The sequence below is a fragment of the Ambystoma mexicanum genome, chromosome 8 (assembly GCF_040938575.1).
Source record: "Ambystoma mexicanum isolate Mex_15411 chromosome 8, UKY_AmexF1_1, whole genome shotgun sequence".
In the NCBI taxonomy this organism is placed as follows: domain Eukaryota; kingdom Metazoa; phylum Chordata; class Amphibia; order Caudata; family Ambystomatidae; genus Ambystoma; species Ambystoma mexicanum.
Genome location: NC_090929.1, coordinates 467,179,993 through 467,207,300, shown reverse-complemented (window position 1 = coordinate 467,207,300; position 27,308 = coordinate 467,179,993).

Here is a 27,308-nt window from a genome sequence, read left to right as displayed (position 1 = left end):
TCTTAAAAGGTTTGAAGCATTCGGAACGTGCAAGTGCTAAGCATGAGAACAGGGGAGAGGAAGGGAAGTGCAGGAGGGGGGTAGAAGGGTTAGAACATACAAGTGCTGAACATGGAAATGGAGGAGGGGGAGGAAGGGAAGTGTTGAGAGGGGGAGAAGGTGAGGGAGCAACCTAGGAATCCATGCGAAGGTAGGATATGGGTATACATCTTTCAACCGGGAATGTGATCTTGGATGCGTCATCCAGCAGTAAAAAGGGTTGATTTCAATCAAGCTTAATGGAGGGGTGCACTCTATATTTTTATAGAGCTACACTTAAAAAGAAAATACTACTTGTTACCAGTCATTTTGAAATGTAATATGAGAAACGTAGTGTTCTGCAAAGCCCTGTTTTTTTAAAAAAAAACCTTCCAGGCATCCATTTTGTAATATGTATGTGTTTGTTTGATTCAATGCCCTGATGGCAATAATCAAACACCAGCCCCCTCCTGCATGCTTCCAGTCACTCTGTGCTAAAGGGAGCTGGTGTTTGTATACTGCAGTCAGAGAAATTAATTCTAAACACACACTGTGGTGCTATACCTATCATAAAATTGCAGAAGAAAGTCTTATGAAAGTTATAATAACACTGCAAACAAGCCCTGTTTAGTTAAATAGACGTAGAAATTCAGCTATACGGGACATGGTTGCGGTGTCTGTACAGTTGAATTCTAAAGAAACGTTCAACATGGAGCACATTAAATCACAGTTTACAGCTATACAAAAATAGAATGTACCCCTCATTTAAGGGAAAAAGCAAGTGCAGTGTAATTTTTGATCTGAAGCCCACATTAGACCTCTCTGCATTGTTCCCACGTGTCCTGCAGGTCAAAAGGCGGCATAGAAGCATGTAAATGAGTAAATGCTGCCTGCCGTGCACGCATTAGCAGATAGCATTTACAATGCATCCCTGTGGCGGCTGCCTGCTTTTTGCTGGCACATAAAGCTGGCGGACCCCAAAGGGATCCACAGCATTTGGGGCAGCATGAAAATCCATGCCAGTGCAAATGCTGCTGGATTTGTATCGCGGCGAGAAAGGGAGGCAGTTGAAATTCAATTTGCGTTCCGCCCTTTGTCTCCACCAAACAAATCATTGAAAATGAGCTGTGACATAAGAAAAATGTGTAAACGCCTTACATAAGGCTTTTAGACATTTTTCTTACGTTATGGCTCATTGAAAATGAGCCTCTTTTGCATGAGCTGTGAATACAATGCTTTCCACATTATTACAATTTAATAAACTAGCAGACAGCATGTCTTGGCTTTAAATTGAACAAATGTCTGAAGTGCCTCGTGCACATCCTCTTGTTGTTTGTAATGTTCTTTTTTTTAAACAACTATTAATATGACCAGGGCCAACCAATCACTTTTTGACCCAGGCTCCATTGCTTGTGTTTTGTTGAGCAAAGGTCGTGTTCAGATGTGATGCAGTCTGCTAGGAGACGCACAGGTTGGCTGGCACCAGGTTGGCCAGGCCTGGTGACTTAAGCAGTGTTGGGAGTAGCCAGTCAGAAACATTGTATCTTTATGAGAGAAGCAGAGTACTAGCAGTAGTTGGCTGCAAGTTAAAAGGTAGCAATGGCCCCTTAGGTGCAGTGGCGTCGCTAGGGAGGGGCTGGGGGGGCAGCCCCCCTTCGAAACCCTGTGCCCCCCTACCTAAAACGAGCAGTGACCATGTTCTCCCCCTACTTTTGTCCGTGCCCCCCCTACATTTGTCTCTGGCCCCCTCTGTGCCACTCCTAAATTTGATTCCTGGTCACGCCACTGCTTAGGCGCATCACGTAGGTTCACCCTTTGACCAAGCTCATCCATAATAACTGTTTTAGTAGCAATATGGTGAAATATAGCAGGCAAACACCACTTCTAAATTGCTGCTTGGATGGTACAGGTTAAAATTTTACGGTTGAAAGTACACTCTCCTTACAATAAATGAGCCCTATTTCAGTACTTGTTTCAACACTGCATAGGATGTTGACTCTAATTTACGTTTCACAAGGATTTTCTTTTATGTGATTAACCCTTGTAAGAATAAAATGTTTTTAAAAAAACCCAAAATGAATATTTGTACAACCTTTTGCAGTCACCTTTTGTAACCTTATTTAGTGTGATACCTGAGAGTTGCAAGTCAATTGGAAGCTTTACTAGTAGCCTTATTCCTAGAGGTCCTGTGAAAAATCTGACAACTTTGTCACTGATTCCCTGGAAGGAAGCCTCTCTTACGTAGCCAGGGAAAAACAGAAACTACCTGACTCTGACCCTGGGGGTGGCTATCTGCAGGATGACCACGTTGAAGAGGACACGCTCCAGGGAGAATGAAAGAGACTACGTCAAGATAACCCTTCAGGTCTACCTTTCATTGACAACCATCTACCTTTTCAACATTCATACATTGCCTATTGTAATATAAATACCGATTATCCTGGTTTTTCTTGCCCAAAACCTAATTCCACCCCCCTCCACCCTTTTTTGGGTACTGAAGAGGGATGAAGTAATGAGGATGACTGGACACGGTAACCCCAAGTCACGTTCTAGTCACTGGAGACTGCAAAGAAAGACCGGACACTTAAAAGCAACGGAGGTGAAATTAATTGGAGGTGAAACGAACTGGAGAGAAAGAGACAGAAATTGGAGAGGCACCTGACTTGGGCTGACACTGTGGAGGATGCCGAAGGCAACCAGACTGCAGAGCGCAGTGCAGAGGCCAAAGGGCACAGTGTGCTGAGAAGTCAGACCGGGAGAGGTTCACTGCTTGTCAATAACGGGCAACCAGAACTGCCAAAGTCAGAGGAAGGTGAAGTGGGAAGCAAACAACTCGCCGTACGCAATACCAGTCAATGTTCCGGGAGCGCAGAAGCTGTGGAAACACAAGGAATGCTGAAGACGGCATCCACAACCGGTAAGCCCATAGAGAGTGAGCGGGTTAGTGGGGAGCGTCTAAGTAAATTCTGTGTGCCGCGTACTACACTAGAGAGCCCAAGGGTGAATATTACTGATACGAACATTGTTATGATATGATATTCTTTTTTATAGCGCACCTATATACAAGTGTTTCAATGCACGACGAGGCATGGGAAGGGAACAAGGGGGAACAAGACAACAATCTTACTAAGTGACATTGAGATCGTGCAAGTGCAGAGAGGGGAAAGGGGGAGAAGTGCAGGACATAGGATCAACAAACAAAAACAAAACAAGAAAAGGAATTGCAGGCAGCAGGCAGTTGGGAAGTGCAGGTAAGGGTACTGTAGTGTAACGGATACAGCCCCAAGTGCGGGGTTGCCAGGCAGCGGAGCAGGAGTGCAACTGGGGAGGGCAGAGACCTGGCCCGAGGTTCAGAGGGTAGCCAGGTAATCAGTGCAGTGACAGACAGGAGATCAGCAGGGAAGAGGAAGAGAGAAGGCAGAAGCAAGGAGGAAAGTCTTGAGCAGCTTCCGGAAAAGGAGGTGGTTCTGCTAGAGTTTCAGAGAGGCAGGGAGGCTGTTGCAGAGGGAGGCACCAGCCGAAGAGAGAGATCTGCCTCCAGCTTTTTTCTTGGAAAAGCGATTGACCCTCAAGGAGATGGAAGTGGAAGAGCAAAGAGCTCGAGTAGGGAGATACTTCAGAAGAGAAAGCTGGAGATATTTTGGTCCCAGACCCCAGAAGGCCTTGTGGACAATGCACAGGGTCTTGAATTTGATCATTTCAGTCACTGGGAGCCAATGGAGAGATTTCAGTGCTGGAGAGATACGATCCCGGGGCTTGAGGCCAAGGACAAGTCTCGCAGCCCTGTTCTGGATGAGTTGGAGAGGACGGAGAGTAGAGGCAGTCAGATTTAAGAAGAACAAGTTACTTACCCCTGGTAACATTTTTTCGACTGGATGTTCCTCCAATGTATTCCTCATCTTTGATATGTAATGTGTCCAGCTTCAGCTACTTCGGAAAACTCTCAGCAGAGGACACTATGCGTTGATAGTGTTGAGTCGATGTCCCTCGAGGGTTCCATGTGTTAATATCCCTGCAAAAATATTGCCATATTTTTTGCGGCGATATTGAGCCATGGACCCTGCGGGGGACACCCCTGCAACCCCGCTCCCACAAATGATCCCCCAAAAATATTGCCTATGGTGAGACAAACGACCATATGTACGGCGCTATTTTTGGTGGGGATAATATGTAGGGATACCCCCTCGAGGGCCTCCGTCGAGGGTAATGTCATCGAAGGGCATCTATCCTTCTCCTGCCCCCCCTCACCAATCCTATTCCCACTCAACTCCCCCCCCCTCAGTTAATTGCTCTTTGCACTGTTTTGTTGTTAAATGATTCAAGATGTAATGTTTGCTCCCAATGTTATTTGTTGTTGTTACTTTGTATTAAGTTGTTCCATTGTACAGCGCCTTGGTGTAAGGCGCTCTATAAATAAATAAATAGCACGTGCAGCACCTGTTGGCCTCAGTTCTGTTTTTCCCCTCCTCTTGCAGCAGAGATGCCCATAAATACGGCATGACAGTACTCGGCCTTGGTGGAACGAAAGCTGTAATAGCATGGGAAATTCTATAGTGGGGTAGGTTGAGGGGGCGATGAGGAATACGTTGGAGGAGCATCCAGTCGAAAGAATGTTACGAGGGGTAAGTAACTTGTTCTTCGAATGGATTGTGTCCTCCAACGTATTACTCATCTTTGACAGACTCCCACAGCAGTATTATGTTTGAATTAGGGTGTAGAATTACAGTTATACATTTTCATGGGCAGAGCAGAGAACTGCCTTGCCAAAAACCCCATCCTGACCATGGGGAAAATCCAGGCAGTAATGTTTTGTAAATGTGTGGATGGAAGACCACGTTAGCGCTTCACAGATGTTTCTAATAGGAACGCACCTTTGAAGGGCTGTAGATGTAGCCATGCCCCTGGTGGAATGAACTCGCAAACTTTCAGGAGTGTCTTTCCCTACCAGTCTGTAGCACTCAGAAATTGCCAAAATGATCCACCTAGATAAGGTCTGTTTGGCAACAGCCTGACCTAGATTGTGTCCTGTATACCCTATGAAAAGCTGATCATCAAACCGTATTTTGGATGTTCTCGAAATGTAAAAGCTTAGCGCTCTTCCAGGATCTAACCTATGAAGTCTTTCCTCCTCCTCCTTACCAGGATGAGGCGGAGGATAGAAGGAAGGCAGAACAATTTTCTGGCTCAAATGAAAATCTGAAATGATTTTGGGCAAAAACGAAGGTTTGACCTTCAAGACAACTTTGTCCTTATGGAAGACGGAAAAGGGTGGCTTGACTGACAGTGCCTGTAACTTGCTCACTTTGCGGGCTGATGTGAGAGCTACCAATAAATTGATTTTAAAGGTTAATAACCTTAGAGGACATGTGTGCAGGGGTTCAAAAGGTGCACACATAAGGAACTTTAAAACCAGATTAAGGTCCCAAACCGGAACATGGAAAGGAGAGGAGGGTAGACATTAGTGATCCCTTTCAGAAATTGAGTCACCATTGGGATTTTGAAATAAGAACATTCCTCTGACAAGTGCTTAAAAATGGACAGCGCTGCTAAATAATAATAATAAAAATAATATTAATTTGGCATTTATATAGCGCTATGAACCCTCAGGTATCTGAGCCCTGCTTATTATTACCCACGGTGTGTGGTGCTCATTTATCGACCTCGGAAGGATGAAAGGCTGAGTTTGGCCCTGCCGGGATTTGAACCTGCGTCAGCAGTCTCTGCACAGATGTCAAAGCGAGCGCTCTACTCGCTGTGCCATCGGACCGGCTGCTGGTACCATAAAATAGACTTTTATGGTACCAATCTGGAGTCCCAAATTGGCTAAGGATAGATGGAAGGATAAAAAAATCTGGTGTTTTGCACAGAAAAGGATCTATATTCTTTTCCTTGCACCAGTTGCAGAACTTGTTTCAACAGCAACGGTACAAAGATTTTGTTGTTGGTCTTCCAGCCGAAAGCAACACCTCATCGTCTTCCGGGAGGTCCCGATCCCTATATCTCTGCCTTTCAGAAACCAAGCATGAAGGTTGAGAGTGTTGACCTTTTGATGGAGAACTCGACCCTCCTCTCGCGAAAGAAGGTCCTCCCTTTGTGGAAGACATATTGGAGGACAGATGGACATGTCCAGAAGGTCCGGGTACTATGTTCTCCTGGCCCAATCTGGGGCAATTAGGATCATGTGTTTCCCAAACATTCTCAACCTCCTGATTACATGAGGAATGACGGGGACTGGAGGAAACGCGTACAGGAGTGGACATTCCCAGTCCACCACGAACACGTCTCCTAGAGCTCCTCTTGGAGGAAATTCCCTTGAGCAGTACCTTTTGCACTTCCAGTTGACCTCAGTCGCAAACAGATCCACTTGAGGGGTTCCCCAAGGGGAGAAGATCTCTAGAAGGACATCCTGAGCTAGTTCCCACTCTAATAGGGAGATTCCTTCTTGAATTGCCCAGTACCCGAGCTGCATTGCTTCTCTGCACAGTGGTAGTGACCCTACACCTCCTCTCTTGTTGAGGTAGTACATGGCCACTGTGTTGTCCGTCATTATCAGGACATTCTTTCCCCGTACAGTAGGCAGAAAAGCCTTCAGCACTAGTCTGATTGCTCTCAGCTCCAAAAGATTGCTATGCAGTTTGGACTCCGATGGAGACCAGCGACCGCTGACTGTCGGATCGTTGGCATGGGCTCCCCACCCCGTGAGTGAGGCGTCTGTCGCTACTGTACTCTCTGGTCATGGTTGCCAAAAGGGTTCTCCCTTCAGAATATTTTCCTTGCAGGCCCACCAAAGATCCTGTGAGACCCTGTTTGGAATCTGAAGTCGGTCCGACATCTTTCCTGAGAACTGAGACCATTGTGTTCTTGGAGCCCATTGAAGGGATCTCATTCTCAGGCGGGCCTCTGGCACCAGACAAATGCAGGATGCCATGATGCCGAGCAACCTGAAAAATTGAAGGGCGGAAGACTTTGGGCACTCTGAAATTTGGTAACCATCTGAAGAATGTCTTGAGCCCTCACCTTGGGTGGCAAGCTCTTTCCCAAGGATGTGTTTAGCACAGCTCCAATGTACTGGAGCTATTGAGAAGGTTTCATGTGGGACTTCTTATAATTGAGGGAGAAGCCCAGACTGTGAAGAGAATGGCAGGTGATTTTGAGATGATCCAAGACTTGTTCAGGAAAACGCGCCCTGATCAGCCAATCATCCAGGTAGGGATAGACATGAATCCCCCCGCTCCTGAGATTCGCTGCCTCTACCGCCATCAGTTTGGTGAAAACCCTCGGGCGCAGGGCAGCCCGAATGGCAGAACTCAAAATTGATAGAGAACCGCCAACTGCAAACCTCAGGTATTTTCTGTGCTTGATATGGATTGGCACATGAAAATAATCATCCTGAAGCTCCAATGTCACCAACCAATCCTGGAGTTGGAGGGCCTGAAGGATCTGAAAAAGTGTGACCATCTTGAACTTGTCCTTCCTGAGGAACTTGTTGAAGTACCTCAAGTCCAAGATGGGTCCCAGTCCTCTGTCCTTTTTGGGGATCAAAATATATGGGGAGCGCCATCCCTTGTTCCTCTCCGCTACAGGTACTGGTTCTATAGCATCCTTCTCTAGCAGGGTCCTGCACACGGAGCGGATCTGGAATCCTCAAAGAGCGGTTCCCCGTGGATTGTTCTGAGGTCTTCTTAAAAATGGAAGTCAGTAACCGTGGGCTATGGTTTCCAAAGCCCAGGCATCCAAAGTAATGTCTTGCCATTCTTCTAGATGCAGAGACAGTCTGCCCCCCACTGGTGAACTGTGACTCAAGACCTCTGAGTGGTTTTGTGGCAGCTGCTGCAGAGGCCGATGGTAAGAAGGCTGCTGCTTGAGCTGGCTTGGCACCTCTACCTCGTCCACCACGAGGAAATCCCCTCAGGCCTCTGAATGGCCATTACGCTCACCCTTCTAACTGAGGAGTAGTAGCGAAAAAATCTACCCCTCCAAGGTTGTCCACTAGTACGAAAAGGCTGAGGTTGGCTAATAGCGGCGCCTAAAGATTTGGATGCTGCCTTCGAGGTCTGCAACTTCTCAAGGCTCTCGTCAGCTTTGCTGCCAAAAAGATGAGACCGGCAAAAGGCATGTTGAGAAGCCTGGACTGCACATCCGGTGCAAAACCTGACTTCCTCAACCACGCAAATCTGTACATAACAGTGCTGGTAGCCATGGATCTGCTGATGCTATCCGCAGTATCCAATCCTGATAGAAGGGATTCACAATTAGCTTCCTTGCCGTCCTTAATAATAGCTAAGAAGCCATCCCTTTCTTCCCCTGTGGGAATGTGCTCTGCCGTCATATAAATGCAATCCCACAGAGTATACAAAAATGTTGCCAGGGCACAAGTGGAGTTGGCAGATTTCATTGGCATGCTCCTTGCAGAAAATACCTTACTCGCCCATCCATCTACACGCTTTCTTCCCTATCAGGAGGGATGGTAGGGTATGCTGCTTGTTTTGAAGTAGCTGTAGCCGCCTGCACCACCAGACTCTCTGGAGTGGGGTGTTTCGACAGGTAGTCAGGGTCACTACTGGAGGGGGTGGTATTTTTTTGTCAGATTCTTGTTAACTGCCGGATTGGCCTCTGGAATTTCCCATTTTGTAGCCACCCTTTTTTGTGAAGCCATATGAAAAGGCAGAACAGGGTCAGGGTCACCAAAATATTGGTGAGATCATCTTGTTCATAAGGGAGCGGTGGCCTACTCCACCCCATGTACTCTGCTACTCTCAACATGAGTTGCCTGTATGAAGCGTCAGCATGTTCGCCAGGCTCAGGTCTTCCAAACTCCAGTTCGGGTGAAGTATCTACTCCACTTGCAGACTTCAAATGATCATATAAGTCCTTAATTCTGGACTCCTCCGATATGAAACACTCTGGTAAATTGGGTGTATCATATTGTAACCCAAAAGGAACATCTTCCTCATCAAAGTGTTCATCTTCTTCAAAAATTAAAGTGAGTGACTTGAAAAACTCCTTCTTGGGAAAAGGAGCGTACACTTTTTCAGGTTTGAAAGTCATAGGTTTCGACGACGTCGAAGGTTTCTTTATTGGCTCCGACAGAGGAGGGGCGCTCTACTTCGATAGTACAGCCGGCGTATGTGGCACAGCTGGCGTCGAAGAATATGGCGTCAATGTATTCGTCAGCATCGAGGGCCTGGCGGGCGTTGACGGCACCGCCTGTGTCGAAGATGTCGTTTGTGTTAAGGACCTCCACTTTTCTTTCTTGTGCTTATCGGATAAAGGCCTCGAGAGCCCCCAATGCTTGTCAGGCCGTTTTCCAGGGCTCGAGGGCGCGTGGGATTTCAGGCGAGACCTATCCTTACCAGCTTCCTTCGACAGCTCCGTAGGAGCATGACCTTGTTTTTTCACAAAATGTTACCATTTCTGACCGAAAAGCTTCCCATTCAGCTGGGGTGTATTTTTTTCATAGGGAAGCTACCCTTTTGGGGGAAATGTCAGACGAAGAAGTCGACAAAGGCGACCTCCGGTGCCTTCTCTTTGACTTCTTTGAAGACGAAGAAGAGTGGTGGGAGCCACTCCTCGACCTAGAACACTTGGCCTTCTTCGTCCGAGGAGAGTCGCCTACCTTGAGTTTCCCCTTTTGTTCCCTCAAGGCCTTTCCTGTCATGGACTGACACTTGGAACAACTGGACGTATCGTGGTCCTTCCCGAGGCACCACAAGCAGATACAGTGCGGGTCAGTAAGAGACATCTTGGACCCGCAGTCCCAGCATTTTTAAAGCCAGACTTCGGTGTCGACGGAGTCGTTGATGAAGACATTATATTCAAATATAAATAATCTTGTAACAAACCGTCACAAAATGAGGCGCGCCAAATTTCATATCAAAGCAAATGCTGTCACGGAAAAACAGAACTGAGGCCAACGGGTGTTGCGCATGCTATTTATGCCCTTCGATGAAATCACCCTAGACGGAGGCCCTCGAGGGACATCGACTCAATGGCATCGATGCACAGCGCCCTCTGCCGAAAATGTTTTCCGAAGCAGCTGAAGCTGGACATTATATGTAAAAGATGAGGAATATGTTGGAGGACACAATACATTCGAAGAGGCTGTTACAGTAGTCAAGCCTAGAGATGACCAGAGCTCTAGAGACATTGAGCTTCTGGGGGAGGAGAGGAAACAAATAATACCTCTGAGGAGGTGAAGTTGGTAGTTTGACTTCTTAGAGATGTCAGAGATGTGGATTCGAAGATAAACCCGAGATTCTTAGCCACGCAGGTGGGAGCAGGAAGAGGGCCAAGGGAGGCCGGCCAGAGAGTGCAGGGAAAGAGAGCTGTAGGTGTGCCGATAAGGAGGATGTTCGTCTTGTTGGCATTGAGGCAGAGATCATTGGCGGCGCACCATTCTTGGATTGCAGACAGACAATCAGGGATGAGAGAAGGAGAGGAGGCAGCAGAGAGAACAAGCCTAAGTAAAGGCAGAGTGAATCTTACAGATACGAACATTGTTGAAGAAACAAGCCTAAGTAAAGGCAGAGTGAATATTACTGATATGAACATAGCTAAAGGAACAAGCCTAAGTGAAGGCAGTGCGAGCATTACTAATATGAACATTGATTAGAGAAAGAGCATACGTGAAGGCACTGGAAGTATCATCAATACAAACCTTGTTCAGAGAAAGAGCCTAAGTAAAGGCAGTGCAAGTATTTTTGACACGAACATTGTTTATAGAAAGAACCTGAGCGAAGACAGTGAAATTGTTACAAGTACGAATAGTGTTAAATGCAAAAGCCTAGATAAAGGTGATGGAAGTAAGAAAGGGTCACTGACCTGATACTGGAACATTGTTGTAAGCTGGATAAAAGAGAACCAGGCCACCAGTGAGTCAGACTCACAACCACGCAAGAAAGTGACGACACTCTGGCATGCGAGTAAACCACGGGTACCAAGGATAAAGGTTAAAAAGGGAAGGTTCATTACCCTGTTTTGCAGGAACAATACCCTGGCAGGGGAATAGCAGGGAAAGGGACGAGGACTAAGAAAACTCAGGGGTCCAAACCCCTATATATGAACGTGTGTCACAGGAAAGAGAAGAGTCATGCCCCATTGAGGATTTAAGAGAAAATTGTTGTGATTCATGAGAACTGTGTTTTGATTCAAGAGAATTGTACTCTTTTGAGGAGGCTCAAGGGTAAGGTTTGCCCCCTTGAACAACTTGGAACTGTGATTAAATAATATCTTAACCACTGGACGAAATCTAGGGGAAGGGAAGTCCCCTTTGCTAGTGAAACTTTGTCTTTTCTTTTTCTGCACCTTAGAATGTTATGTTTGAAACTTCAAGAGAAAGCTATCAGTCTATAGTTCAGAGAAAACCCAATGTTCACCTTGTATTTAGCTTACAGTGTAAGGGTCAGTTTAGGATTTTGGCCACAAGACTAAGGATGCTTTGTTTGTTTTAAATTATGTGTGAAGAATCCTGCAGATCCCTCGCTGAAACCCTGCCTAAAGTCTCCTCCCAGGTGGCCAGGGGAAGGCAGACGCTTCCTGATCCCAACCCCAGGGGTGTTGTACTACGGGAAAGGGGTATCACCTGGGTGGAGACAAGGCCCAGGGAAGTGGGGAGATTCAGTGGAATGAGACACAGTACTTTTCCTGTAACAGGGAGACTCTTACCACTGTACCAGAAGAGGTTATTTTAATGTGTCTAAACCTCCTATTAAATCTAAGGTGGTAAACACTAAGGTTGTAACACCAAAGCATATTATACCAAAAGAAAACATCTTTTTGGTTCCTAAATGTCCTCCTCAATGCCAAAGGTACACTGCAAGGAATGGCAGACATTGTGTTTTCTCTAAATCATTTCCCTCTAGTAAAGTTAAAACATACAGCCCTTCTGTTACAATTACTAAGGGAATTACATCTACCCTTAAAGATACTCAAAACTTTACTTTAAGTAAACTACATGTCTCCGAATCCTATAGGGACTGAGATGAAGAAGAGGGCTAAAGAAGCATGTAGAGGTAGAAGTCAGCCAATTGGGCCTAACAGCCTTTGCAAGGGTCAGGCAATTTAAAACAAGGGCTCACACCTGAAGCCAATTGCCAAACCTGTGAAGCATAAAAGGCTGCAGCAGGAGTTGGAAGGCTGGCAGCAGATCAGTGTGATCAGAGAAAGGATGCCAGAGCGTGGAGACAGCAGATTTCACCTGCAAGTTCTGAGAGGGTCCCGTGGTCTCAAACCCTCCATTGCTGTGACTGCACTGAGGAAGACATGCTGAGAGTGGAGATTTCCTCATGTGTGCCAAGTAGCTGTGATTGCAGAGCCTTGATCGTGCTGAAGCCCAAAGCCCGTAACGGAAGGCAAGCCGAGGGACTGAGGAGTGGAGACTCCCAATTAGCATGCACAGTCTCACTAGACAACCGTGCTGCAGAAGGGTGTGGGTCCTGAGAGTGACAGAAGCAGTAGTAGTAGATAAAGAAGTCAGGAAAGTGAAGCAGCCTGCAATCGCAGTGTTCCCGGAGCCAAAGAGTAAAGTTTGGCGCTCAGGTCGACTCAGCAAGCCTGCCAAAAACTGTTACCAGCTCAGAAGTAACTTGTGTACGTTCAAAAGCTAGTATAAACTGTTTGTCATTGTGGAAGTACTTTTTTATAATGGAAATGTAACATGCATACTATTAGTGAGAGCAATAGTGTTTGCGTAAGAAGAAAAGCCTATTATTTCCATTGTTGAGCAATTTACGATTAACGGAGTGGTCGCGTGTCTCTCATTAAAAGGGAACGCCTGTTAAAAACCCTTCCGAAAACCTCACGTTAACTTAACAAGTGTTAAAAGTGAATGCAGCATCAAAGCAAGGTTGTGTGTGGCAAATTGTATTTCCCTAAAGGAGTTTGAAGCCATCTCTGTGATATTCAATAGAAATACAATCACCAGTATCTCTTTAAGGTTAAAGGTCGAGCTCAAACCGTGGTTGCGTGTACATAAATCTGTTTTTCCTTTGAAGACTGAACCTTGTAGTAATCAAAACATGTATTCTTTAAGTCCAGAAAGTGATGTGCTGACTGGAAGAACAAGCATTACCCAAGCCAAGAGGCGAACCGTCCTGCAGGTGGGGGGGTAGTTCTGATCTTTCTGGAGTGGGACCCTGCTTCTGTCATTCCTACGCAGGCCTACACCTCCTTTGAATGCCTGATCTGCAGGCTCTCTATCTCTCCTGGCCTCTCTCTGACTGTGGCCACCATCTACAGGCCACCTGGCCAGGTTCCCCTCTACCTCTCAACTTCTCCTACTCAGGGACCTTAACATCCACCTGGATGCTTCTAATCCCTCCTCTGGGCTCTTTCACAACCTCTGGGGCACTCTCTCTGTGTCCATTCTACCCCATGGTCTGATACACTCTGCCAGGCATACCTTGGATATCCTCATCTCCTCAGACAGCCCCCCTCTCAAACCATCTCATCACTCATCTCTATTGGACTGACCACTTTCTGCTCTCCTCTCACCTGACGCGTTCTTTCCTCCAGGCTGGGCCCACCCCAGCACTGTCGCCTACCTTCTTGGTCATTCGGTCCATGAAGCGTGTGTCAGTGGATGCCTTTGCCACTACTTTCTCTGCTCCTCCCATACCTGCGGCTGACTTACACTGACACAGCCCTCTCTGACCATCATCTTTCTATCTACAACACTCTGGATGTCCTTGCCCCTGTCATGAGAATCCATCTGAAGCCTACCTCCAAGTGCAACTCTTGATTTGACTCTGACCTCGCTACCCTGAAACACAAGTGTAGGGTGACAAAGAGGAAGTGGAGGGCATTGGGCACATCCTCTGACAAACTGGCCTGCTGCCTGCTCCAAAGGCAATACAGTCTCTCTGTGCTGTCCAAGAAGAGAGCCCACATCCAAACCTGCGTCTCTGCGGCTATTAACAATGCGCCCAAACTCTTTAAAATATGCATGGAGCTGGCCAATCCTTCTGCAGTCTCCACTTCTCCTGTTCCCTCCATTGCCCTCTGTACGGCTCTGGCTTCTCACTTCACCACTAAAACTCCTTTCCTCTTCCTCTCCCTCCTGCAGCCCCCCTCCGGTCGCCTCTCCCTCTCCTCCTCCCTTATCCTCTTTCTCTCCGATTACAACTGACAAGGTTTCTAGACAAGTCAGATCTATGAAAGTGCTATGCAAAAAGGTGCTCCCTTGCTCCTCCAGAACCATCAAGGACCACATTGACAACCTCACTAGGCATTGGTGATTTCTGCAATCACTATTTTGCCACCAGAACCTTCCGCTCTCTCCTCAAGCACTCCCTTATGCACACCCTCCTTAAAAAGCCTTCTGATGATCCTGCCTGTCCGGCAAACTGCCCCCCGATCTCTATCACTCCTTTCCTGGGCAAACTCCTGGAAAAGCTGGTCATCTCCCAGCTTACTCTCCACACTGAATCTGTTGGTTGTCTCCATAACCATCAGTCTGGTTTCATAGCAGCCAGGGGCACGGAAAATGCTCTCCTGAACACCTGTGAAGATCTGCTCACTAATCTCGATTCAAGCTTTCCTTCTGTCCTCATTCTCCTTGACCTTTCCTCTGTTTTTGACACGGTCAATCACACCATCCTGATCAGTCTGCTCTGTGAGAACCAGGGCATCACCGATCAGGCCTTAGAGTGGTTGTCCTCCTTTCCCCTGGACCGACCCTCCCAGGTCCAACTTGGGTCCGTTCTCTTCACCACATCTCTCTTCACGTGTGGTGTTCCCCAGGGCTCCAACCTCTCACCCTGGCTCTGCAATGTGTACTTGGCCCCTTTCTCCCACCTTATCTCTACCTTCTCTAACTTTCAGTGTTATGCTGATGACACTCAGACTCCCCTTGGCCACCACCCCTTTCTCACTCATTGCTGACTGTCTATCCACGATTCAGGATTGGTGCGGCTCCAACGATCCCTGCCCTAATGCCAGTAAAACTGAGATGCTTCTCATTGGGACCCCTGCTCCTGCTTTCCCTCTCTCACTCTGGCTGCCCTCCTTGTGCCCTCTTCCTTTGCCTGCCTGTGAGGCAAACATTCTTGGTGTCATCATTGGCTCCACTCTCTCCTCCCCTCCACACATCACAGACCTTGCTAAGAAGTCCCACTACCAGCTACACCTCCTCAGAGGTATTCTTCCTTTTCTCATTTTCCCCCAGAAGCCCACTGTCTCCAGAGCCCTGGTTCTCTCTAGGCTGGACTACTGCAACAGCCTCTTTCTCAATCTGCCTTCCTCTACTCTCCGCCCACTGTCACTAATCCAGGACAGGACTGGCCTCAAGCCCAGGAACTGTATCTCTCCAGCCCTGAAATCACTCAACTGGCTCCCGCTGGCTGCAAAGATCAAGTTAAAGCCCCTCTGCATCCTCCACAAGGCTTTCTGGGGTTGGGGGCCGCACTACATCCAACTCTCTCTTCCAAAATTCCTTCCTTCTCGAGCCCTTCGATCAGCTACCTCAAACTCTCTGAAGGTCAGACCCTTTTTTCAGGCAGAGAGTGGCAGTAGAGCTCTCTCCTCTGCAGGTGCCTCCCTCTGGAATCACCTCCCTGCCCCTCTCAAACTTGAGCCGGACTGCCTGAAGTTCCAGAAGCAGCTCAAGACCTTCCTCTTCTCTGCTTTCTCTCGCTCTCCCCTCTGCTGACCTACCTACTACTGTGCCAACTGGTTGCTTGGATACCGTCAGCCTCTTACTGGTTGCCAGGCTCCTCCTTGATCAGTCTCCCCTGCACGGCCTCTGGGCATACTGCGCACTTAAGGGTTGTAACTGTTACCCCACAGTCCCTTGCCTCCTTGCACTTATCCTGAGCCGTGCTGCCCTGGCTGCACTTACTTTGAGCCATGCTGACCTGATTGCACTTCTCCATTCCCTCTCCTAGGGCCTACCCCTTCCTCCCTTTCCCAGCACCTTACGCTGTCACACTTGCACAATCTGAATGAGTAAGATCGTTTGTCTTGAACACCCTCTGACTTCCCTCCCTTGTCGCGCCTAGAAACACTTGTGTACAGGTGCGTTATAAATTATATATCATACTATTTCCATGGTAAAACCAGTCCTGAGGTTGTTAAAGGTCTGGTGTCCTCTGATACAAGTGTAGCATCGTGCCTGAAGCTGGTAGAGTGGTAATCCATCTTCAAGGTAATTACTGGAACCAAGAAAGTCTGAACAAAGCTGGGGAATGGAGCTGGGTGCTTGTAAAAGAGTCATGCAGAAGACGATAATCTGTAATGTAGTTGAGAGAAAGTCAGTCTTGGAGCAGAGGCACGTTATACCTGAATGGCAATACGGAAGACAGAAGAGGCAAAGAGGCTGCCTTTTCTTGGAGTATAGGAAAGAAGATTGCCTTGCCTACCTGTACAGTTCGAAGTGTCTCATCTTTATATGCCTACACATTCTGATGTATAGAGTTGTATGAGAAGAAGAAGAAGCACTTGAACTGTGGTGGTGTATAAACTGTCAGTGGATGTCACATTGAAAATGGTTGAAGTAGTAGCATACCGTGAAACAAAGGAGACTGTTCCCACGGTAATAGTAGTAGAAGGGTGGTTGTCAAGAAGAAAGCAACAACCCCAAAAGAAGCTTCTTGACAATTATACCAGATGTACTGCAGAGGTAAAATCAATCATAAAGTTATAGAAGAAGAAATAGTTAACCTAATGTTTCAATTGTGGCTATTGATCTTGGAAAGAGGATTTAGAGGATAACCATGGGTGCTGTTCTCTTGGCTAAAATTGGAAGGGGGTCTTTTCAGCTGAAAGCTGAATAACTATTACCAGTGAATTGTTGTTTGATTAACATTTGTATTGATTTGGAACTCAGAAGAACTGGTTCAAGACTTTTATTTTCCTTTGAACATTCAGAGAATTGACTCTGGATAACCCTGGGGAAGGGTTTACCCAGGACAGGTGAAGGTCATGGAAAATACTTGTTAAATACTGTTTATTCTTTTATGTTGTTTATGATTTCCTTTGAATGTTTTGTTGTTTAGTGTGAGGGCAAGTTTATCTATGTTAGGAGTTATTCCCTTAGCATTTAGACCAGGTAGGGAATTCCCTGATAGAGTAGGACTAGCAAGGATCTATTTGCCAATTTTTCTCTTTAAAAAATGTTTCATGTTGTGTAAAATACAAGCAGTTGTCCGCCTCGCATTACTGACCCCTCACACCTGTCAGAGACATTCCTTATTGATATTGATATTTTATTTGTATTGCAATCATACACAAGTGTTTCAGAGCGCGACAAGACATGGAGGGGAACAAGGGAGAACAAAAACATTGATCTTACTAGGCCCAGTGACATTGAGAACGTGCAAGTGCATGGGAGAGGGAAAGGGGAAAAGTGCATAAAAGGGGGGAGAAGTCGAAAATGCGAAGCAAAGGAAAACAGATAAATAATAAAAGAAATAAATAATAAAAAGCAACAAACTGTGGTAGTGCAGCCAGCAAGTGGCAAGTGCTGGGTTTATGACAGCAGACAGGGTATGTCTGATAAGTGCAGGAAAAAGGGGGGGCTGTGAGGTTACAGATACAGCTCCCAGTGCAGGGGATTGCCAGGAGGCAGTGAGGGTGGGTGGCAGGGTGAGCAGGAACCAGGGCCCGGAGGTCAGAGGGTAGGCCAGGTGCACGGTGCAGAGAGAGAACAACAGGGGAGAGGAGGGGCGAAGGCAGAAGCAAAGAGGAAGGTCTTGAGGAGCTTCTGTAACCGGAGATGGTTCTCCTCAAGTTTCAGATTGGCAGGGAGGCTGTTCCAGAGGAAGGCCCTAGGCGAATATAGAGATCTACCCCCAGCTTGTTTCTTTGAAAAACAACTGACCCTGTGGGAGTCAGAGTAGTGAAGAGTTCAAGACGGGAGGTATTTACAGAGGGACAACTGAAGGTATTTTGGACCCAGGCCCCAGAAAGCCTTGTGAACAATGCAAAGGGTTTTTAATTAAATCCTTGCATTCACTGGGAGCCAGTGGAGAGATTTCAGGGCTGGAGAGATACGATCTCAGGACTTTAGGCCAAGGACAAGTCTTGCAGTCCTGTTCTGGATGAGTTGCAAAGGGCAAAGAGTAGAGGCTATTACAATAGTCGAACCTAGAGAGAACCAGGGCTCAGGAGTCCGTCAGCTTCTGGAGGAAGGAGAGGAAAGGCAGAGTACCTCTGAGGAGGTGCAGCAGGAGGTTTGACTTTCTAGAGACATCAGAGATGTGGGCAGAGGAGAAAAGTGTGGAATCAAAGATGGCCCCGAGGGTTTTAGCCTTGTGGGTGTGGGTAGGAGGAGGGCCAGGGGAGGCCGGTAGGGGGAAAGGAGGCTGAAAGTGTGCCGATGAGGATCTCCATCTTGCTGGCATTCAGGCAGAGATCGTTGGCGGGAAACCAATTGTGAATGGCAGATAGGCAATTAGAGATGAGAGAAGGAGAGGAGGTGGCCGAGGGAAGCCTGAAAATTAGTTGAGTGTCGTCAGCATAGCACTGGAAATTGGAGCAGAAAGCGGCAATGCAGTGGGCGAGAGTTGTCAAGGATTGGTTGAAGAGCCAGAGTGAGAGGTTAGACCCCTGGGGAACACCAGAGGTAGAAAGGGAGATAGATGAAAGGACAGACCCAAGTTGGACCTCAGAGGGTCGATCAGAGAGGAAAGAGGTCAGTCAGGCCAGAGCCTGATCGGTGATACCCAGGTTGTTGTGGAGACGGTTTAGCAGGATGGTATGGTTGACCGCGTCGAAGGCAGAAGAGAGATCAAGTAGGATGAGGACAGAGGGAATGTTAGAATCAAGGTTGGGGAGTTCCTTAGTTTTGTTGAGGTAGGGAAAACCCTCAAAGAGTTAGGGATAGATAGGATTTCCCCAACCCTTCTAATTATTTTCACAATAAAAGTATATAACCAAAACTTAAGATGTCACGCGTCCGAGTCTTAATACTGACCCCTTACAGTCCATAGAATGGAGCACACTGTGGGAGATATTTTACAAGGGGTAGAGTACAAATGTAAGGCATGAAAGCGAGGTGCAAGCTGCTTATGGCTTACTTTTAAACTCTGTGGATTTTCATTCCTTTTGAAGGAGGGTAGGGGCATGATACAGTTTAAGTATTTCCTCTGTGTATTCCTTCGCCTCCTTCAAATGGCTCCTGGTTTTACACCTGTATGAGATTTTTATGCTGGTGTAAAACGAACAGATTTCCCAGCCTGGGGACCAACTCCGTTGGTGACGGTGCGCGGTACAAATACCTTTAACATTTAACATTAAATCCTTCTGCACCTGCTAAATGCAGACCGATTCCAAATGAAGATGATTTTCATGGGAATCCATTTCTTTTAAATGCTAAATGCAGGCTATTCCACGGGAATCCATTCGTTTTATGTCTACCTGAAAATCTCATGCAGGCGTAAAACCAGGCAAGATTTAAAGGAGGATGAATGCAAGTGCTAAAGCTAAATGGAGGCAGATTACATGGGAATCCATTGCAAATGTCTTCTGCAAAGAATAATTTGCAGGCAACATTTACATTTTTTCAAAATGAGAGTAAACGCAATTTCGCCTGTTTCACTTTTGTCATTTATCACAGTTTTCTAAAAGTGGAAAATGACATGCAGGATATCCAATAGCAGGTACGTGCTAACGTGTCTGCCCCCCTACATTCCATTACCAAGATTAACTAAATGAACCCTACTATCTCCTTTGGCTTATTTCCTTTTAATTTCGCCTTCCACAGTGTATGCCTCACCTTTTTATCTAGTTTGTGTTTGATACCATCATATCCATGGTTCCCATGTCCTTTTATTCGCTGTAGGCCTCGCCCTAGGCCTCTACAATTTTAGCTTTCAGTTTCGAACATCTTAGTGCATGCCTGGTCTTCTTCCTGTGTTTCCCTTGATTATTGCTGGATTTCCTTGTTTGCTTTAGCCCCTCTCCTCCAAATATGGTCCCATGGGCTCAGTGGTATAGCTATTAACCAGCCCAATTAATATGGCTGCTGTTTTCACACCTTGGTACTCAGGTGGCCTTTCTTGTTAGTTATCCATTGAGGTTCCCCTACATTTCTCTTAGTAAAATGGGGTGAACACTCATGGTAAGCTCCCCATATTGTTGGTCTCTGCCGGTGGGTGATTTACTGGGTCTACAAAGCCTTGTATACTCTTGCTTTTTGTGCACTGGTGGCGTCACATGGGTGTTGCTAGGTCTGGAAAAGATCCGGGGCTATGCTAGTTTTGGGACTGTCGGGACTGGGGGCTAGCTAGCCTTTTTGGTTGTAACCACTGAGCTTCTATCTGGGGCTACAACCAAAAGACCCGGGGCTATAGCCCCCTGAGTCCCCCCCCCAGCAACGCCTCTGGCGACATCGGCACTTCTTGGGCAAAGAGACATAAGTATAAGATAACAAACATGTGCATTTGTAAAGCTTTTGCTAACCCACACAGAGGTAACTCAACAAAACTCATTGTAATGATCTCGAGAGAAGAAAGGGCTGAGTGGACCTACTAGGATTCGCAATGTGATGATTAGGTGAAACACAGATCCCTCAAGTCGATGCATTATTCCACTGATCCACGGGCACTGCTGGATCAGAGGAGCTGTGTTCCATTTCCCTCTTGTGTTTCCCCATGACACTTTGAGATGACGCAAAGGTGGCACAAACAATATACAAAAACGTAGCAGGACAACATCATGCTCCCTCTTTCTCCCATGTCCCTTATTCTGCTCCCCCTAAGCACTTTGGGGTGGCTTATGTGACCAGAACATTCCCGGGTACTCAACAGATGAGTTAAAAGCCAACTGTAACTTATCTGCATGCACACCTAGGCAGGGCTCAAGTCGAGGGTACGCTTTTTTCAGAGGGTGGACTCAGTCCCCCACAGCTAAAATGAGAAACATTGAATGTCCTCTTTGAATGTATGAATTAAAGCCGACCTCAGGGATCGAACTGCACTTGTCAGGTTTGCAGGCGTGACATTTCACCAGCTGACTATATAACCTGATCAAAAATAACACACAACTAAAGGTGAAATGTCTCATTTTGGTACTGCAAGTTCCTGGGAAAACATTTGTATTGGTTATTGGAGTTTAAAACATGCATACCTACGTACTCAAAAACACTATTAGAAGAAAATATCCTCTCTTGGTTTTGTGTGCGTGCTAATTTTATGAAAAGCACGCTATTCGTCCTGTGCAATTGGGGTGGTTATGCAAAGCCAATTTACTGAAATGCGTATATTTCAACTTGACATGCAAATTTTTGGTGAAGTCACATCCCATTGCATTTGTTGAGGAGCCCCCCACTTATTTTTAGGACTTGACCCCTGCACCTAGGAAAGACATGCCTCTCCGTGATTGCAAAAAAACCCCACCCTAAACCTACCTGAACATGGTTGCTCAAGAATGTACATAGACACCCTTCCCCACCCCCTAACCATTCTATAATTGGAACTTTATAGGGAAACTGATGTCTGAAATCTTTTAAATTAATCATAAACGCAGACATTGCTCTGGGTAAGCCTTCACACCACATGGTTAAAGTCCACCTGCGTCAGAAGGGTATGCCCAGACTTGGGTCCTGGGTCTGCTGGGCCTAAAGGCCCAAGGTACCCCTCACTGATGGTGGCCAATGAGCCTGAAACATGTCTGGGGTTGCTTGTGGACATGTGCAGATGATAGGCGACTTAGCAGTTTGAACTGGAATGCCCTTTTAGGGATGGGACCAAGCCTGATTTGCATATGGACTTTCCCCCTCTGTACTGTCTTGGCAGGCTGAAAAACGGTGGTCTGGAACTTTGCCCCGAGTAATGCCTGTGGTTATGATCAATTCAAAACCTTCCGGCCATAACTCTTCAGTTTTGTTATTTGCACATTTCTAGCCTGCCTTTTGAAATCTGTTATGGGATTATCCCTCTCACTTTTTCTGAGAAGATCTGTAGACCAAAATAATGGGAAAAAAATGATCACTCAATATCCTGCCTGCCGCTGAAATATCAAATTTCGCCTCCCTCTTGGGACTTTTTTGATGGAAGCTTTTCTACTGTTACTTCATCCACCCATATGACATACTGGATGCAGAAGCAAGTTTGGAAGAAGCTCATCCTCTAAGGGATTTGATGGTGGAGGGCGTGTGTGCCGGTGTTTGGAGGATAGGGGTGGGAGGGTTACAAATGCAAGCTGTACAGGTGCAATATGACTGCGCTAAAGCCAAGCTCGCCATCTCCCCGGGCAAATGCCTGTATGTCTGACTTTCCTTGCTGGTGAACCATGAAGAGAACCAGTCATATCTCCTGCGTGTGCCTGGAATGAACTTCCAAACATGGATCAAAAGTCTTGTTGGGCAAGGTCACCATTGTTCCTACAGCACTGAAGCCTCAATGAAGCACTGATCCAAGGAACTAGCACGTGCTAAAGAACGTCAGGTCTTGGTGGGTGTGCCCCAACATTCTGATGCCTCATTGGCCCTAGGAGGTAGGATGTGAGGGTGTGTTTAGAAGACCCTACCTTTTCTCTGCCTCCTGTTCCTTTTGATCCAATGCTAGATATCGGTGAGAGAGAGAGCAGAAGTGTCTGGCAGCAGGCATTATTTGGACGGTGTATGGGGGAGGAGAGTAATCAGTTTCCTTTCATTTTTTTGTCTGGCCCTAGCTTTGCCACTATGCTCTAACTCCACTGTTGTACCACTACCTAGCATGCCTATGGGCCTTTGGCATGTAGGAATTTGTCTCGGACATTGTAGAATATAGCAGAAGTGATCTGAAAGCTTGGGGAAATCAGTTCAGATGTTATTGTAATTCATTTTGGGTTTGTGGCAGAAAATATGCTATTTATTACAAATCGTACATTTTCCAGGATCCCTTATCCCTTGCAGGCCAATGGGGAATATAGAGAGACAAACAGGTGCTGGAGGGTAACTAGTCCCAATCACACTTGAGGCCAGTGATCATTAGTGAGCTTTGACGGCCTTATTTTGCTTTAGTCCATTGTTGGTCATTGATGCAATGTTCCTGCTGTGACTAATCTCCTTGTTCCTAGTTCTTGAGGATTTCAGAATGTATGATTTCTGAGTATGTTGTGCTTTTCAGTGTTTTCTTGCTTCGTATGCTTACACTGTTTAGCACCTTTTTAGTTCCTTGGATAGCCATGTGTGCAGTTCACTCTTGTACCTGAACGAGCACAGATTGGCTGTGTACCCTACAGCAGTTCACAACATCGGACTGATTTCAAAGCTTGTACTGATGGGTGCAGAAGGCTTTTCAGGGCGGTGGGGGGGGGCATAAGGGGGCTATACCCTGTCTTCTACTTCTCTTTCCTTCACTATCCTATATAAGGGAGAGGTGTTGTATGTTTTGTTGTTTGGTTTTTCCCTCCATCCACTTGCCAAGTTCGGTATTGTTTAGTAAGTAGGATCTGCTAATTTACTTGATTGAAGCTCTAGGAATGCCTGTACTTCCCTTCTGTAGCATTACACACTACTCCTGCTTTTATCCTCGCCAAGCATTTTCGTATATTAGGTTCAACACCCTTTTTTTGTTACAGAATATTTGGTTCCTCTTTGACCAGCATAATCTGTGAGTGTGACTGCACTCCCAAGTACATTTCTTGTCCTTGTGAGTACCATCTTGTAGTTACTTTCAAAATCACCACAGTTGTCAGCTCCAAAGAGCCCGTCATTGTTTGTCCTATATGTGGACATAAGCATCTCTAAAGGAAATTGTGCTTGCAGATTTTGCAGAGCTTCAGTGTAGTCATAAGGAGCAGTTTAGATATAACAAGGCATTACAAATTATGCGTGCAACCAACTTCAGTTGAAACAATTAATTTGTTTTGCCAGGGTGGTTATTAAGGTTGTTTCTTTGCTTACAGGTTTCTTGTCTTCTCCGTGGGTTAGTGTTCAAGCCATTTTCCTGGCTTGCCTCTCCTTTTCCCTAGTTAGTGTCTCAGTCTCTTCCTTCTCTACCTTTCCCTGGGCTGGGGGTCTAGACCTTTCTTTCTATTTGGCAGGGGTTCAACCTCTTCTCCTGCTCCTTCTTTGGCCTGGGGTACAGTGTTTTATCTCTCTGCCCTCTCCTTAGCCACAGTCCCAACTTTAATTTGTGCAGCCTATGGCCAGCACACTTTGGATTTCTCATTTAAGGACAAGCTGCACTGCTCACCTTCCACTTCTCTTGGGGTAAGCTTCCCCACTCCCCCTCTTCTTCTCTTTGGTATTCACCATTACCTTCCACCACTCATCCAGTTTTCTCTTTCTTTCCATGCTTCTTATTTCATTCCACTCTGCTCTGGTCTCCAGGTTTTTCTTTTGCTTCAGTTTCTTCCTGTCTCTGGGTTTTCTGTTTCACTCCACCTTCCTCAAATCCCACATACTGCCTCCTCCTCACTCCTGTGATCGTCATCCCCTCCACAGTTCCTACCCTCTTCTTCAGCCCTCAAACACTACAACTCATAAGCCCTACACTACAAAATACCCTTTGAGTGCTGTCCTGGGAGTGGCCTTTATATAGTGCTTGGTTCGAACAACTTCTAACTGGCTGGAAAGGCCGGGTGTTCTGACGGAGCATGTTCAGGGCCGAGGAAGATTTGTAGTCCTGAGTCTGTGGTGCAAGCCCTTAAAAATGTCTGCCCCTTTTTAATATGTCTCTTCTATGTAGTGCTGCAGGCTGCTCTGTTTGTTCTGCTGTCTTGTCTCTCTCTTTCTGGCTGTAAGATTCCTTACTTGGCCAGTCTGCTCAGTCTATAGCCAGGACTCAGCAGGTTAGTTTGAGTTAAGGTTCATTTGTGGGACCAAGAATTTGGAAAAAGGTTTTGCTCTACTCAAGTCACCCTATAGTGTGGGGTAGAATTGGAGTCCTCTCGGCATGCCTTCTTGCGTAGGGGATAGTTGTGATTCTCTTCTCTTTCACACCCTGGTGTGAAATCCCCAAACTGTCCTCTTACTAATTGATCTTGTCCTCCCACGGATTCCTCATCTTTGATATGCTGGATATCGGTCTATCAAAGATGAAAAATCTGTGGGAGGAACATCCATCAGAAAAAACATTACCAGGGGAAAGTCATTTGCGCTTCTTGTGGGGAAACCCACTGCCTGCTGGATCTTGTAGGAACAGTTCCTCGAGCCATTAGGAAAGTGAGCACTGAGAAACTGTAAGTGGTTTCAACCCAGCACTGCACCTAAGTCAATGCCTGGTGTGAGATGCCCAGCTGGAACCCTTTATTATATATTTTTATGTCTAAAGTTCTTTTATTTCTGAATGATGTACCCTTATATCACGCCCCTCTTTCAATCCCCCTGGTCTCACTGAACCAAGAAGTAGGTTGTTTTGCAAAGTTAAAAGATTTATTTGATGGATTTGAACAATATATATCACACTTTTATGAATTATGAACAATATCTGGATATCACACTATTAATATTTATACATTGATCAGCGTTGGGTGATATTACAGTCAACAATCTCTTTAATCAATAGGAGTATTGGTGAAAATAATGTAGCATAGAATAAAACTTTGTGGGTTCAATGAAATGCAATGATAGGAAATTAATGCGCACAGAAATAAAACTTGATATGAATTCAATTAAATGCAATGTAATCACTCTTTCCCCCTGATACTACTCAATCCCCCCTAATATGCAATATAGAGATGGAAGGAGAGAAAACAGGTTTCAGTACTATACAATCACTGCTTTTGAAGTATGGCTTGTAATGAATGGGGCAAATACTAAAAATTACTTTAATTCTCTAAATTGGATTCAGAACTAGTGGGAGCTGCTTTGGATAGCTACAGGTAGACACTATCAATGATGGTTGGATAACTAGCAGATAGGAAACTGAATTTAGAGGTTGAATGCAAGAAATAGCTGTTTTATATGTGATGAAATTGAACCAAAAGCAGAATCGTGGCAAACTACGGGAACTGAAAGTTGAGGATGTTAGCTTCAATTTGACACTTAAATTTCGTTCCTAGCATGTATGGTTCAGAAGTTATGAAGGTGTTAGTGAAGGTCGTTTTTTCTCAAAAAGGGTCAAAATATCAAATGAAAGATGCGCCTTTGAATATTACAAACAAGGATTGGCTTTCACACTAAGGGGCTATGAAGATGCGAGATACCAACGGTACAGCCACCAGTCCAGAGGCGCCTCTGTATGATCTTTGCCCGCCGTGACACTTGCATTCTTCGGCAAAAATATTAGCGCAAAGATGATTTATCACTACAATTATCACAGGATTATTTGGATGAGAGAAGGATTCAGGACAGACAAACAAGATTCTGTAATGCAGTTCTGGATATGATAGAATTGGTTGGATAAGATTACTTAAGGATAGGAGATTGGCTATGGACAGTTCTATGCTAAATACTCACAACTATGGTTTTGGAATATGCCCGTCAAAGATCTGGTCAAGGGGTTTGGACTGGAATCTGCTCGCCACCAGACAGGATTCAGGGCACATAGTTCAGCTCTCAGCACAGCACTCTGGTCTCTGCACGGCCTCTTGGACTGGATATGACGGGTTGGTTCTGGGTTACAGCTATGGTCTACTGGCCTGGATCTCTGGGTTCTAGCAAGAGTTCTTGGCAAGAAGCAGAAAAACAGCACAGCCCGGCTGTTCAATTTGTTGATGTGCCCCTTGGAAGTTTGGGGTTAAAATCAGGTTGCAAGATTTTAAAGGCCAGCTGAGAAGGGTTCAGCTTTGGAAGGGGCCTTCTGCTTTCAGAGTTCTGGAGTCTTGGATCTGGGTTCTTCCTGCAGAGCGCTTTGCCAGTAAATCAGTTGATGGGTGAATGTATGTGTGTGTGTGTGTCTAGGTCCTAAACAGTCCCTATTTATATAGTTCCCAAATGGGTGGAGAGGCTGATTATACTAAGCCCACCCTCTAGGAAACTGATTGGTCAAAGTATTCCCTCTCTCCTGATTTGAGAAGGAAACCAGAGTGTCATGATGTGTCATGATGATGCTCTGTTTATGATCCAGGGAAAAACCTCCCCTTTGTTTCTACACAGAAATTATATTTTTCATATAAAACATATTTACAATATCACCAACTTAATAATAATGCATATTTACATCCCAAATTAAATAAGGCACGTATCTGTCCAAGTCCCATCTTCTTAAGAGTTCCGGTTCACAAATGACAGTTTTTCGTGCTTTTTGTTGGTTACCCAGTGTCAGATCCACATACATGCACATAACATCTGGGCATGCTCCTGTAAATTTTAATATTCCTAGCATTATTACAATTGCTACAATATCAACATTTCAATGGTCCAGTCTCTGAACATCGCCCAAATTCCAGAGTAGTTTCTACTTGTGAGCAACATTTTCATTTTG